Source organism: Equus caballus, chromosome 14 (assembly GCF_041296265.1).
Source record: "Equus caballus isolate H_3958 breed thoroughbred chromosome 14, TB-T2T, whole genome shotgun sequence".
NCBI classification, from domain to species: domain Eukaryota; kingdom Metazoa; phylum Chordata; class Mammalia; order Perissodactyla; family Equidae; genus Equus; species Equus caballus.
Genome location: NC_091697.1, coordinates 39,596,479 through 39,612,568, shown reverse-complemented (window position 1 = coordinate 39,612,568; position 16,090 = coordinate 39,596,479). Strand labels below are relative to the sequence as shown.

Here is a 16,090-nt window from a genome sequence, read left to right as displayed (position 1 = left end):
ACTCCCATCCCGTCTTCTTGGCAGAAAATGGAAACTGGAAGATTGAATTGCTTCGGGATAGCACTTCCCTAAGTCTCTGAAACTGGAAGAGATTGCGCCGACACAATGAAATTCACCTCACCTAATTTAATCAGCCAAGCGTGGTTTGTTGGGGACCTACTCTGTGCAAGGCCCTTGGGACTTGGGTAGATGCTGTGGGGCACACAGGGAAGTATACAACCAGGCCACTGCCCTCAGATTGCTTATAGTCCAGTGGGGACAAAACCTAGCAATATAGGATGGTAGAAGAAGCCCAGTGACTGGGAAGGGAATGGCTAGGAGAGGCTTCAGGGTGGGGACAGAGAGGAACTGGGCTTGGAATTGGGGTTAGCATTTAAGGTAGCATATGCCTATTAAAGTCCAGAACAAGAGAATTATGTTCACTATCACCACATTAAAGGGGGTGTTGGTCAATGCAATTAGACGAGAGAAAATGGGCAGAGGTAAAGAATTGGGAAGGAAGACATCAAATTATCACTATTTTTAGATAATATGATGGTATACCTGGAAAAGACAGTCAATTGCAAAACTATCACAAACAATAATAGAATTGAATAAGTTAGTAGGATATAAAATTAAGGTTCAGAAATCAATAGCCTTCATATATACATATAAACAACTAGTTGGAAGAAATGATGGATGAGGCAACAACAAAAAAGATAAAATACCTAGTAACTTTAATAAGAAACGTAGAAAATCTAGATGAGGAAATTTTAAAATACTCCTGAAGGGCAACGCAAGTGGACTTGAAGAAATGGGAAGACCCAGCATGTGGCTGGGTGGGAGACCCAGCATTATAAAAGCAAGAGTTCCCCCTAAATTAATTTTTTTTTTTTTAAGATTGGCACCTGAGCTAACAACTGTTGCCAATCTTTTTTTTTTTTCTTTTCTGCTTTATCTTCCCATACCCACCCCTGAACATAGTTGTATACTTTTAGTTGCAGGTCCTTCTAGCTGTAAATTAATTTTTAAAATCAAACTTATCTCAGTACAAATGCCAACAGCTTTGTTTGTTTGTTATTGTTGTTCCTGGAATCAGATGAACAGATTCTAAAATTTATATGGAGAAATAAGCAAGAATAGCCAGGAAAACACCAGAAAGGAAGAGTAGCAGAGGGGAGGGGCAAGAGATATGTGGTCCAGGAGCCGGCCTAGTGGCGCAGCGGTTAAGTTCGCGCATTCCACTTTAGCGGCCCAGGGTTTGCTCGTTCGGATCCTGGGCATGGACCTATGCACCGCTTATCAAGCCATGCTGTGGCAGGCGTCCCACATATAAAGTAGAGGAAGATGGGCATGGATGTTAGCTCAGCGCCAGCCTTCCTCAGCAAAAAGAGGAGGATTGGCAGCAGGTGTTAGCTCAGGGCTAATCTTCCTCAAAAAAAAAAAAAAAAATAGAGATATGAGGTCCAGCAACTACAAAAATATGTTATGAAGCTTTTTAAAAACCTATTTATTATTTCTCCGTTTCTTCAATTTACTAAAGAGTTGTTGCTGTAAGATAAAAGAATGATTTAACCAGGACTTAAAGAGTAGTTCTAAGTTGAATTGGTTCAATTTTGTATTCTTTGTTATTATTTGTTGGTTGGTTTAAAAACAAGGACCAAGATTTTTCTGAAACCAGTCAACAGTTCTGTGGGAGAAGTAAATGGATATGAATGCCATGCAATAACCTCCTTTTAAAATTTACAGCCTAACAAGAATCGTCTAGAAGGAGAATCGTTAGGAATGTGTGTGAGATCTCTATTTGAAAGGATGACAGGATAAATCATTCTGGGAGTCTTAATAACGGGAATACTTAAAAAATGGAGAAAATAAGATTTGCTCATTTTTATTTTCTAATGTGATGTTGCAGAATTTTCCTAGTTATATAAAAAGAAAATGATCAAACAAAAAGGATATTGTTTAAGGAACCCAAACAGTAGTCATTAGACTACTAGAAAAAATTCCAATGTTAAAAGGTGATGAACACTGATTAAAAACCAATTGCATCTCTACTTAGATAGCAAAATAAATAAACAAAAAACACACAAAAATGGCATTGTCCATTACTTATGCCAAATGAGATGTTTTGGGCCATATGAACATAATAAGTGTGCTTTTCCCTGCTTTTATTTTTACGCACCACAAGTCAATGCATACAGAGATAAACTACTTTGAATCCAAAAATAAAAACCTTAATTCTAAGTAGATTACATAGTACTTTGGTACTAGATTTTTGATCTAAGTGTTAAGGATTTGTAAGTTTCATTTACAACAAGCTAATTCTAGTACTGTCAAAGACACTTACAAAAATATGTCCCCCACACTTATGCACAGACTGTACAGGACTATAAAATCTGGTAATCTGGACTTTAAAATTGTACTTGTTCTTATTCTTTCTTTTTAAAAGTATTTTTATTGATGTATAATTTGCATACCATACAATTTGCCCATTTAAAGTCTACGTTTTTATGGCATTTAGTATATTCACAGAGTTGTGCATTCATCACCACAATTGATTTTAGAATATTTTCAACAGCCCAAAGAGAAAGCCTGCATCCCATAGCCATCAATGTCCGGTCCCTCTACTCTCCCCCTTCTACTCTACTCCTAGGCAACCATTAATCCACTTTCTATTTCTATGGAATTTCCTATTCTGGACATTTCGTATAAATCGAATCATACAACATGGGGTCCTTTGTGACTGGCTTTTTTCACTTAGCATAATGTTTTCGACGTTTGTTCATTTTGTAGCATGTATCTATACTTCAGTCTTTTTTATTGCCAAATAACATACCATTATATGGACATATCATATTTTGTTTATCCATTCTTCCATTGACGGACATTTGAGGCATTGCCACTTTATGGCTATTATGAATAATGTATGAACATTCATGCACAAGTTTTTGCGTGGACATATGTTTTTATTTATCTTGGATAAGGAGTGAAATTGCTGGCTCCTAGAGTAACTCTATTTAACCTTTTGCCAAACTGTTTTCTTTTTCTTTTTTTTTTAAAGATTGGCACCTAGGCTAACAACTGTTGCCAATCTTCTTTTTTTTTTTCTTTTTAAGGATTGGCACCTGGGCTAACAACTGTTGCCAACCTTTTTTTTTTTCTGCTTTATTTCCCAAACCCCGCCCCGGCCCCGTACATAGTTGTATATCTTAGTTGCAGGTCCTTCTAGTTGTGGGATGTGGGACGCCGCCTCAACGTGGCCTGACAAGCGGTGCCATGTCCGTGCCCGGGATCCGAACCCTGGGCCGCCGAAGCGGAGCGCGCGAACTTAACCACTCGGCCACGGAGCCGGCCCCTGCCAAACTGTTTTCTATGTGGTTGCGCCATTTATATCCCCAACAACAATGTATGAGGGTTCCAATTTCTCTAGATCCTCACCAACACTTATTACTGTCCCTACTGAACGGTGTCATAATCTGGCTGATGAGGAACACTACAAGTCACCTGGTCCTGCCATGTGACAAGGATGAAGAAACCTAGACAAAGGGGGCCAGGTGACCCCCCCGGAGTTTACAGATGGCAGCACCAGAATCAGGGCCCAGCTTCCAAAATCTCTAAGGATATTTTATTTTTTGTGTATGATTGTACTTGGTTTTATTATTCTGGATGCATGTTTACCAGCTATGACCTTAGGAAATACTGCTTCCCTTTGATCCATGTTTCTTATAGATTACTTAGGCTGGAGAAAGGAAGAGAGAATGGTGACCTAGAAAGTGCCTTCAAGGGTTTGAGGAGTTGGGACATTAGAAGGAGGTGTAAGCAAGCGGCTCACCATCCCCGCTGTGAACTACAGTACAGCAGAAGGTACGCAGTCAGCTCAGAGGAAAAGCTTCTCAGGGAGAAATACTGGGACATTTGATACCCAGCCAGGGCAATAGCATCTGATTTAGGAAAAGGCACGAGAATGTTTGGTGCGCTGTCAGCCTAACCCCAACCTGGAGGCAGGGGAATGGATTTCAGCCACTCTGTAGCCCCGTGATCTGATCCTTTGCCAGCACTGCTTCCTCCTCCAGCTCCCTCTATTGCCTGGCCACCAGCAGGGGAACCTGTTGTGGCTTGTAGCTGTGGGGTTCTACCTCACTGTGAGTTCTCATGAAAACCTAGGAAAGAAGTAACAGAGGGGAGCTGTAAGCATTACTCCTTATTCTGATACAGGATGGCAGCAGGGTCCCTTTGCTTACTGGAGTCTTAGGGGGCCTCCACAGTCACATTCTCTACCATCTGAGGCTTCCAGAAAAAGAGTTGAGTGAATACTTCAGGACGGGAAGTCTCAGTCCAACCTCTGGCAAACACCCTGCCCCACATCCAGGACAGCAAATGTTACTTAATAATCTGAGCTTATAAGGATTACAAAGAGTTCTCCTTTAAATAATGATTTTCTCCACCTGCATCGTCCTGAGCAATTTCTGTTGGTCCTATCTCAGTTCGGCCCACATCCTCAAGATGAATGAGAACTCACCCTCACAAGGTGAAAGATTCTGGGACGAGGCAGAGTCATTCTCGATCCTGCAGTTTGCCTGCTGCCGGGAGACCCCCAAAGCCCAGATCATTATGAGAAAGTGGTGCTGGGTATCTTTGGGGCTAGGTCTATCAAGTGTCTCAATGACAAGGAACCGAAAGTCAAAGAAAACACCTCAAGTTGGGAAAGACTTGGAGAATGTGTGCATATCTGAACATGTGCAGACCACTCGCAGAGGGCGGAACCTTCATGCCACCATGGGTTCCCTCCTCAGTGCTTGTTAGGAAGTGTGAGAGGCTCTGTTGACCCTGTTGAGATAACCATTCTGTTTGGGGAGGAAGCTGAGGGGAGTTTTGGTTGGTTTGTTTTTTTAAGCTTCCAGGACTCTTTTTGCTATGTCCTACCACAGGAACTTCACTTACAAATCAAAATCTCAACCTAGGCTTATCATCACCATTCTCTTTGCCAAGAGCTTGTGAAGCTAATGAGATGTGGTCTTTGATTCCTTCCAGGAACATTTATGAAAAACTTACTATGGGCAAGGAGCCCTGGAGGTGCAAAGATGAAGGAGAAACTCTCAGTCTAGATACATAAACCCATCATTCCAAAATCCGTATTGAAAGTTCTGGGCTACAGGTCTGGGCCACAGGTAAGAAAATGCTGTGTGGGGCAGGATATACCCAAGAAATCTTTAAAGGAGATCAATGCCTGGGCCTTCTCTCTGCTCTTGGATACATGGTTTTCAACCTCAGAACTGAAACTTGTCCTCCCAGATCTATTTTAGCTGACTCAAGGAACACTGGGTTTTAGTCAGACCATACTTTTAAAAAAAATCAAGATAGATATGAGTATCTGCTTCACGAATATTAAAACTACCATTAAAGATATTTCTTACTCCATTATTTAGTTCTTCAAAAAAAGCAGTGTACTTTTTATGAGGATACAGATGATAAATTCCTATAAGGACATTAGTGCACAGAAGTTTTCCTCCTTGGAAGAAGTGGTATGCTTTCTTGCAGAATGCAAAAAAATTAGACAACCATTTTGGTGTCCTCCTCCCCCCTACCCCTTTTTGCTTTGGCTGCCAGTAAGCTCAGAGTTAAATTTAATGCTCAGTTACACTTCTTGGGATTTTTTTTCTTCTATTATATAATCCTGTATATAAAAAATGATGTGTACAAGGATGTTCATTGTGATATTGTCTTTAATGGCTAAAGTATGGAAACAACTTAAATTTCATCAATAGAGGATTGGTTTAATAAATTATAGTACATCCACTAATGAAACATTCTGCAGGCATTATAGGAATAAGGCAGCTTTGTGTGTACTCTCCAGAAAGAGTAAGTGAAAAAACAATGTGTGGAACGTATGCAAGTGTGCGTGTGTGTATATGTGTATGAGTGTGTGTGTGCTGCTTATGTATGCATAGAATAATGCATAGAATATTCGGCTATCACTGGAAGGTTAGCTAAGAAACTGGTTAAGATGGTGGCTTCTGGTGAGGTAAACTGGCCGGCTGGGGACCAGGGTAGAAGGGAGGCTATCTTTTTACCATATGTCTTTTTTTTTTTTTTTTTGCCTTTTCAATTTTGTACCATGAGTAAATGTTATGTATTCAGAAAATTACAGACACATTAAAAATTTTTTTAATGTATTCAATGCCCATTCATAGGAAACATTTGATTGAAAATTGGTCATTAGCTCTCCCTTTACTCTAATTTGCTTTCCCTTTACTCTAAATCAGATTAATTTCAATTCCTGAAGGGCTTTGAGAAATCTTTGTCTCCCCTGAAATTGTATGCCAGTTTTTCATGTTCATTTTTCAGTGTAGAAAGATCCATAGCCTTCATCAGATTATTAAAGATAACTATGATTAAGAACGAGTGCTCTGCCTTGTCTTTTTTTGTTAATTTTTCATAGTCCAAAAGCAAAGCCATAGCAATAAAGCACCTGGTTCTTTTCTCTACAGGTCATCGCCACCCTCCACACCCATCAAAACAGTATGAAAGGTATTTATTGAGTGCCTGGTTTCTTATCAGTTTTTACTTATTTGCAGCTGTTCTATTGTATATATCCTTTTATTGGAAACTATCTCAAACTCTTCTGAGATGCAGGTTGGGGATAAAGTATAAGTAAACAGAACCAGATATTAAAAGTAAAAACAAAAACTAAACGAGACTACGATGGCTGTGGTTGATGCCACATGGCAGGGTGCTGACGGCCGCTGTGTCCATGTTATAGAAACTGAGTGTTGCTGAGACTGAGTGATTAGAGGCTGATATGTAATTTTGACCTTGGAACAAGGTCATGTAAACCTGGTCAAAGGGAAAGTGACTGTTTATCTTCTGGTGGTGGGAAAGCCCTTTTGACTGCAGGAGTCACAGAATTTATCTGTTGACATCCGATTTCACTGGAAGCAATGAAGAACTTTCTAACATGCCATTTGTTCTTTTGGCTAAGTCAATACGCCCTGATGCTATCTCCCAAGATATTTATCTAGGTAGCTGACTCCTCTAAGCCGCACAACCTATCATTCTGTTGAATATTTTATGCCAAAGCAGCTTGTTTTCTGTGCCTCTCTACCTGCCTGCAGACATGTTTTCAGTTTTAAGTGAGCAGAGGGAGTCAGAAAGGCTCCAGAGGAGACCTCAAACATGTGGGCAGATGTGTCCTTACCCAAAGAAGTTCCTGGACATTGTTTGCCAATGGTAGCACTCAAGTTAGAAATTTTGGCAAACAAAATCAACAATTACTAAAAATTTAATATAAGTACTATAATCTTTACATTTTTATTGTGCTTCCTCTCTCTGATTTTTCTCTTATCTTTTGAAGGCTCTCGTCTAAGAACAGGAAGTTGTCTTAAGCTCAGCTATTCTGATGTCCCCATTTTCCATATGAAGAAATGGAGGCACAGAGATATTCAGTATTCAGTTTCAAATTACACAGCAATTTGGTGGCCGAACTTGAATTCAGTGCTTATTTACCAACTGAGTCTGCAAAAAAGTCTAGAATGTGCTTATGCTGATGAATGCAGCGTGGGCATCAGGATTCTAAAGGGACACAAAGGAATGCGATGGGTCTCTATTAGCCATGAATAATGGATTAGATATTGTGTGTGCATGGTTTTTTTTAATACTAAAGGAAAAATAGAATATTTTTTCTCTAAAATATTAACCATTCTTTTAAAAAACGTTTATTGTGTGCCAGATACAATGCTAGTCACAGAGGATACAAAGATGAATAAGACATGACCTATTTAATAAAGTGATACTATACAACTTTGATTTTCCAAAGGAGAAAGTATGTAGGAAGAGAATATGAAGTAGTATTTATGATGGTAATGCATTCGGGAAAGAAATGAAATGCACTAAAAGTAAATATTCGAGTACAACAATGAATTGATTCTCCCTTAAAGGGAATTTGATATATATTGTGAGATTATCCAAATTAGATACCTGTTAATGTGGGTTTTTTTTTTTTTCTTTCTTCTTCTTCTCCCCAAAGCCCCCAGTACATAGTTGTATATTCTAGTGGTAGGTCCCTCTGGTTGTGCTATGTGCGATGCCACCTCAGCATGGCCTGATGAGTGGTGCCATGTCCACACCCAGGATCTGAACCAGTGAAACCCTGGGCCAGCTAATCAGAGCATGCAAACTTAACCACTCGGCCACAGGGCCGGCCCCAATGTGGTTCTTTTGAAAGCAGATGATTCTGAATGTGCAATGTTTTTATTGCAAAATCCTCAATGTAGGTAAATGGCTACACTGTTGGTAATGAGGCTACATCTGATGTTCATGACCTCATGAATCTGAATACTGGGACAGAAGAATGGGTTGAGGGTGGGAGGAGTAGAGATAGTTTAAGTTTTACTTGTCTACAGCCTGATTCTTTCAGATTTTCTTTCAGATTCCAGGTTCCTGAATGTTCTGCATGGTTGATGAATGTTTTTACAGGTATAGGTATCTTATAGGCATAAGATATATCATCTTTACGTGAATGTGCATTGTTTCTTCATAAACATCTTGTGAAATTATTGGAATCATTTACTTTTAGAGGAGATTAAAAAATAACAACATCAAAAACGCTTACGGATCATCTGGTCTCCCCCTTCTGTTTCATAGCTAAGGAGATAAGCCTAGATAGCAGAACTGACTTGTTCCAAACGCACAGGCTTCCCAACACTTTGCCTGGTGCTACGTGTGCTTTTGGAACAGCAGATATTCTACTCCATAAAGTGGGCAATGACACAGGGAGAGGGCCACAGACATGAGGACTGGAATCCGGTTACTCCAGCTTCTGCTCTCAAGCGGTCTGTGTTCTTGGAAAAAGCTGAGCAGTCTGTCTCCAGGGCTGCGGAAACTGACCTGAAACGTAATTACACAGCTTAAAGCCTCTGGTAAGAGGGTTTGGAGGAGCTGCTATGACCAAGGTCTGTACGTAAGGGATGCTTTTATTTATTCATTTTTAAATTTTTTATTCTTTTTTTTAAAGATTGGCACCTGAGCTAACAACTGTTGCCAATCTTCTTTTTTTTCTACTTTTCTCCCCAAATCCCCCCAGTACATAGTTGTATATTTTAGTTGTGGGTCCTTCTAGTTGTGACATGTGAGACACCACCTCAGCATGGCCTGATGAGCAGTGCCATGTCCGCGCCTAGGATCCGAACTGGCGAAATCCTGGGCTGCCGAAGTGGAGCAGTTGAACTTAATCACTTGGCCATGATGCTTTGATTATGGAGGGAAAAAATACTCATTCAAGAAGAGGAAATGCATGAAGGAAAAGGTTAAACTCTGAGAGTAACATGGCTCTCTCTGGACAGTTTGAGCAATGCTCCCTGCACTGCTTTTGCTGCAGGGCACTTGCATCCTTTAAGAGTTTACTTGCCCTACTTGATTGCATGCCTGTGAGAAGGAGCCTGCCTGTCTCATTTACTAAGATTTGCAGAACCAAACATAAGCCTGGCATGAAGCAGATACTCAGGAAGTATTTGCTGAATAAATGAAAGAAGGGATAAATGAATAAAAAGCATTGTTTTTTGCTCTCAGGATGCGTCCAGCATTTGCTATTGAACATTTCAGCTCCTTTCCCTTGCACTAACAACCTTCCTTTCTAACGTCAGAAGGTGATGCTCAGAGCATTTCTGTTTTACCAAATTGAATTGAATCTTTATATCCCAATCAGAAAAATTTAGTTGGAATTGCACATGAAACTGAAGCAACCCACAAGTCTGTATCCTGTCTTGAATGCCTTAAGCCCCAAAGGGCCTGTGTAAGCACCCTGAAAACCACTGGCTGATGGTTCACCTCCATCCATACATGCTATATTCTTACCCTTCCATAGGTATCACCAGGCCACCAGCAATTCTAAACCAGAGCCACTGTGGATAAATCTCAGTACATGGCATCAGAACCAGCTCGTAGCCCACCCATTTATCTTAGGACTTTAAGATTGTTGTAATTGGTCCCATTCCTTACAGGTGACCCTGGCAGGTTAGAGAGGAGAAGCATTTTGACCACAGTACCTTCCCAACAGTCTTTTCCAGTTAAATTTTCCTCTTTTGAGTTCTGATTTGGGAGTTTCTCCCTCGCATAGTTCGAAGCCAAACCCAGTCCATTTGACAGAATGATCCATTAATTGCCAGAAGAACAAGACTACAGAAGCAGTAGATGGTACAAACACAGGCAGAAGAGGCAGACATTAGCAAGAGACTTGGAGGGGACTCTGCACACTAAGAAAACACCCCAGGACACTGTTGAGAGGGAAATCTCACCTGTACTGTAAGTGGAGAGGACAGAGTGGCGGCAGAAGTAAGAACACCCTTTGCCCTTCTTCACGTGAACTTTGATGTATCCTGACCTTGGCAAACAGCTCTCCTTCCCCTGCAGCTCAGCTCTGCAGTGGGCCGGTTCCCAGCTCCTCCAAGGTCCCAGCCAGCTTCCTCCTCCCCTTCAGCCCCTGCCTTGGTGGCTGCTGTCGCTGTGCTGCTGCCTAATCCTGTTGTTACTCGGGTGGGTCAGGAGGCTGGCCAGCGTGATCCTGTTACAGAGCACCCGACTGGCTCAGTTGGGCACGTGATGAGAGAAAAAGTTTGGGTCTGTGTGGACTGGAGACAAAAACACCCTTCTTGCTGAAAGGCATTTCCTTCAGGCTGAGAGGAAATACGCAGTTCAAGCAGGAGCTTGAAAGAGCACATTTGGCCAAACTCTGGGCTTTTTTTTCTTCTTTTTTAAAACTTCCTTTATCTTCCTCAACTTAAGAAAATGTTACTGCCCCGTAGGAGGTGGGTTCAGTAAGAGACAGGGGAATCAGATAATGTAGAAGGCAGGAGGCAGAAGGCAGGCAGCCCTTGTAGATAAAAAGTTTACAGGGACCAGAGGACCTCATTTTCTCATGTTTTCTTGCTTCTGTTGTTGCTGAGGCAGCCAGGGGTAGAGAGAAGCATCAACTATGACTAGTGAGTCTAGATGCAGGAAAGGTACACTTGTAGAGGTTAAGTTCACACTTTGATTGAAACAGGTGAAATTAGGATACGGGATCCATGACATGAAATGGTGAGCATCTTTGAAAAAGAACTGAGTTTTTGTTTTAGATTTCCAAAAGTTGTTTTTGAATAGGCAACATGTGCATCTGATAGAAAATACAAAAGGGTCACAAGAAAATATGGTGAAAAGCCAGTCCTTTTTCATTCCTCCCCAGTCCCCTACTTCTCCTAAGAGGGAACCCCTGTGACCAGTGTTGTGTGTATCCATCCAGAGCCCATCTATGTTCTTTAGAAACAGCGCACCAGATAAGCTTGTTTTGCTTCTTGCTTTTTTCATTTAACACTCACGTGAAGACTGTTCCATATACCTTTCAGAGGTATACCTTTATACCATATACCTTTAAGAGATACGTTCTTTTTAATGTCCTAATGCCGTCTCCTTTTTCAGAGGTGTCATAGTTGATTTGGCCAATAACCGACCATGTCTTAAATCTTTCGCTGCCTAATTCCTTGCACAACGCAAGGGCTCAGTTAAGCTTCACTGCTTGCTCACAACTGCTTTACAATTTGTTCATGTTTTTCCTCTCTCTCCTTTTAGAGGTACCAAAATTTTTTCAGTATTCCAGATGTTGATATAATGTGTCTATTCCCTGGCTGACCAAGTCTGTCTTGTGCCCTGATGAAACCTTGCTACCTGACTTCCAAAGCTCACCTTAATCTAGCTCCTCTCATCAAACATTATCCCCCACTACTGCTATTTCCTAACTCTCTAAGCATGTCATGTGTAACCATTTATTGATCACTTAATATGTGCAGAAGCTTTTTTTCTATTTTCTAATATCCCTATGTGCATGTCATTGCTCATACTGATGCTCCCACCCAGAATTTCCTTTCTGGTCCTGTCCACTATTCTGCCTCTGGTTCTTTTCTTTTTGAACGTTTTCAGCTTATGGGGTCAACACTCCTTACAATAGCAGGTAATTTTTTCAATAATCATTTCAAATAGGAGATTTCTGTATCTCCATGGCACTAATACCTCTGACTCATAATAGGCCCTCAGTAGGACCAGCATAAATGAGAATCTCTCTCTGGTCCTCCTGGGTTTTCTCTCCATCCTATCTTTGAGGAATTGCTCAGCTTTCTTGTTATTTCAAGGTTGTGTAAGATGGCCCCCTCCTAGCTGATCTTTTTTAAATGCTCTTGAGGAGGACCTGATGTTAGCTCAGGGCTAATCTTCCTCAAAAAAAAAAAATCACAGAAGACTTTGAGATGTGGCTGTAACACCAGAGGTGATGGGTTTGTCGCATGCAAGTACAGGGAGAGGGAGAGATGGTGGGAGAAGAGAGCTTTAGAACTGACCAGAGAGTCCCAAAGGATAAGTTTTACTTTTACCTACATTAATGTGCTTACCTGCTCTCTTTCCATTGGCCTATATTTCTTTCTTTCTTTTTTCTGAGGAAGACTGGCCCTGAGCTAACATCCGTGACCATCTTCCTCTCCTTTTTTTTTTATATGTGGGATGCCTACCAAAGCATGGCTTGCCATGCGGTGCCATGTCTGCACCCGGGATCTGAACCAGCGAACCCCAGGCCGCCGAAGCCGAATGTGTGCACTTAACTGCTGTGCCACAGGGCTGGCCCCTCTTTTTTCTTTTTTGAGGAAGATTAGCCCTGAGCTAAAATCCACTGCCAATCCTCCTCTTTTTGCTGAGGAAGATTGGCCCTGATCTAACATGCATGCCCATCTTCCTCTATTTTATATGTGGGATGCCTGCCACAGCATGGCATTATAAGCAGTGCTAGGTCTGCGCCCAGGATCTGAATCGGCGAACCCCAGACCACCAAAGCAGAGCGTGCAAACTTAATCGCTGCACCACTGGGCCATTGGCCTCCATTGGCCTATATTTCTATTTGCCTAGTTCTATATTGGCAAAGATCAACTTTCTTCTCTGTAAAGTACTGAATACTCTGCAGTCTTGAAGAGTTTCACAATAACAATAATTGAAAGGATGTAGTGGCAACTAATTCTCAATTAGAATCACCTAGTAAAATGACCTAAGTTGTTGCCTAATATTTCCATAGACAACATATTTACCATGCCTGGGAGAAGCTAGCTTTCTTTTCTTACCAAATTTAGTGTGACTCAAATAAGAAAATTAATATGTCTCTGCCTTTACTACTTTTACTGTCCATAGACATCAAAGTAATCTTTAAGAACATAAATCAGAGCCAGCCCTGATGGCCTAGTGGTTAAAGTTTGGCGCTCACCACTTCAGTGGCCTGGGTTTGCTTCCCCGTCTTGGAACCACACCATCCGTCTGTCAGTTGCCATGCTGTGGCTTTGGGGAGGGAAAAAAAAAAAGAGGAAGATTGGCAACAGATGTTAGCTCAGGGCGAATCTTTCCCTGCAAAAAATCCCCCAAAACATAAACTGGATCAGGTCATTCCTGTGAGTAAAATCCTCTGGTTTCCTGATGCACTTTGGAGGAGCACAGTTGTAACGCCTCCCAGACCTCGGCTCATCTGCCTCTGCCTCCTTTTCAGCCTCTTGGTCACCGCAGCTGCCCTGGCCTCCTCTCACTGCCTCGAACATGCAAAACTCATTCCTGAACCTCTGCCTGAGACTGACTGCTCTCAACTCCTCATGGCGCTCTCTCTCTCTTTGGTTGAGTCCTTCCTGCTCTTCTCATCTTTGCCTAAATGCCACCTTCTCAGAGAGGCCTTCTTTGACCCTAAGTAATTTCCTCTATCTTCCCCCAATCCAGTTATGCTCTGTTACTTTACCCTGTTAGTTTCCTTCATGATAACTATCAAAGTTTCCCATTATCTTCTTATTTCTTACTTGAATGTTTGTTTGCTTGCTTTATTGTCAGTCCCTGTCACCAAATGTTAAGCTCCACCAGGCCAGGAATCACGTCTGTTTCATTTACCAGTGCATCCTCCAGTGGCAACATGGGGTCCTGCCCATAGCAAATGGACCATGAAAAAAACTGACTGGATGAACCCCTAATCCCATACTGGCCTGGGAATCAGAAGACTCAAGTCCAGGAGCTGACCCAGTGGCACAGCAGTTAAGTGCATGCTGCGCTTCAGTGGCCCAGGGATCCCAGGCGTGGACCTATGGACGCTTATCAAGCCATGCTGTGGCAGGCGTCCCACATGAAAAAATAGAGGAAGATGGGCACAGATGTTAGCTCAGGGCCATTATTCCTCAGCAAAAAGAGGAGGATTGGCAGCAGATGTTAGCTCAGGGCTAATCTTCCCCCACCCCTACCCCCCAAAAAAATAAAAGACTCAAATTCTGATCCTATCTCTAGGAGCTGGGTGACCTTAAATTATTTAATTGCTTTCTGTGAAATTAGGGGAATGTATTAGTTAGAACATCTTTATGTTCTCAGCTTTGGAAATTTAAAGGTCTATGATTATTATCAGTAGATTTTGAAATTTTTTACTTTAGTACTCTCTAAAGGAGAAGGAAAATCAAGCGAGATAAGAATAAAATAGATTTGATATCTATTTCTGTATTCTGAAAAAACAAACTCTGATCTCTGATCTTCCCAGAAATCAGAAGATTTTTCAGGTTGCAATCAAAAGATCAAAATACTCAAATGCTTAGTCATGAAACTTGATCTTTGCTTCATATTTAGGGGAAGTTTGATGATCTGTTGATAATTTTTGAGTCAGAAGAAGGTTTTTCTATTGCGTAGGAAAAGCAGGGACAACACACTTCAAAGGCAGGAAGTTAACCACAACTATACCAAAGAAAACAGCCAGCTGGATGCATTCTTCAGCTGAACTTAAATATATAATCTAGTAAAGACAACATTACAAAAAATGACAGGTCTTGGCTAAGCTCGAGGAGGGCCCTTTAACAACGGAATTCATCAGGTGACAGGCATCTAGGTGTGTCAGCACTCTAAGGAATATAAGGGTTTTTGAGACTTGGGCTCAGAGGGTGATTTATAGTGGTACTACATGCCTGGAGGCATTTACCTTCTTGTCCATTTTCAAAATATTCAAAACCCAAATATATATTTTAGATTTTATCTTCCTACATATATTATACTTTAAGAATGCATCCTGTGAGATTTACTTAGAATTGGGAATAACAGAAAGGCTTGGCTGGCCAAAGATATCACTCTGTCTGGTTCTTAAGGAGACTCATTTTACAACCAGGGTTTCTCAATTTTTTTTAACCTATACCCTCCCAGTTGAGAAGATATGTTCAAGCCTTACTTTGTATAGTTGGTAGTTCAAAAATAATTGTATTTTTTTCAAATGTGAAATTATGTTAGTGAATATATTCTTCTCCAACTCTCTTTTCTTTCATTTCAGGCCTCCTTTCCATTGGGAATCGGTGATTTACACAATTGTTCTCATTTTGCAATAGCATAGGTGCAGCATAAAATCTATTGTTTACAACAAACACTCCAATGCCTCCTGAAATACAAGCCATCTGTGTATTTGTTTTACATTTATCTTCAATAACCTGAGAAATGAATACCCAGTTCTGCAGGGAGAGGGAAGGGTGGGTGCGGGGTGTTGAAAGGATGGAGATGGCGTGTTTCCTGTTTGTTTCAGTGCACACCAGGCCCCGTACTGCAGGAAAAAAAGATTCTAAGAAAGGATTGTGGAGGCTGCTCTTTATGTGACTAGCTCCTGACAGGGCTATCCTCTCCTGAATCTAATTACAAGTGGGTGAAAGGATATTAGAAACGTATAGGATAGAGGGCTGGGGAAGTGTCTCCCCTGCCTTCTCCATCACAATACTGCTCACCAGAAAGAGGTGAGTCTGCAGCCGAGCTAACAAACATTGAGTATCTCAGGATAACAAACTGAGACAGGCCAGGAACAACTATTTATTGAATACACTTATATATCTTCCTCAGTGCGGGGTGCTTTTTCCATTTATTAACACAACCACCTATGTTACAGATAAAGAGACAGACACTCCTTTGGAGGGGAGAAGAGGAGTGCAGTTCACCTCTAGGGGCTGGGAGTGGGAGTTCACCTCCCTGGACAATAGCTTTTGGGAATCCAGTTTGAAATTGGCGCTGAAGGGCTGCTCTGCATGCAGCCACGGAAATGAAAGAAGGATTTGGGAGAATCCCC

At 41.3% G+C, this 16,090-nt stretch overlaps 1 protein-coding gene across 5 annotated transcripts in view; it reads right to left on the bottom strand.

The window, feature by feature from the left end:
• FAXDC2 (fatty acid hydroxylase domain containing 2) overlaps positions 1–16,090 on the bottom strand; it is a 42,624-nt gene that overhangs the window by 25,528 nt on the left and 1,006 nt on the right. Inside the window, exons 2-3 of one of the 5 annotated variants that reach the window (XM_070233941.1) lie at positions 13,247–13,317; positions 10,269–11,125 (exon numbers count right to left, since the gene is read on the bottom strand). The exons of 1 other annotated variant lie outside the window; for it this stretch is intronic. The gene's annotated coding sequence lies outside the window, so the exon portion shown is untranslated. The remainder of the gene's footprint in view (positions 1–10,268; positions 11,126–13,246; positions 13,318–16,090) is intronic. 3 more of the 5 variants (XM_070233943.1, XM_070233942.1, XM_023617360.2) reach the window with 3 other exon arrangements.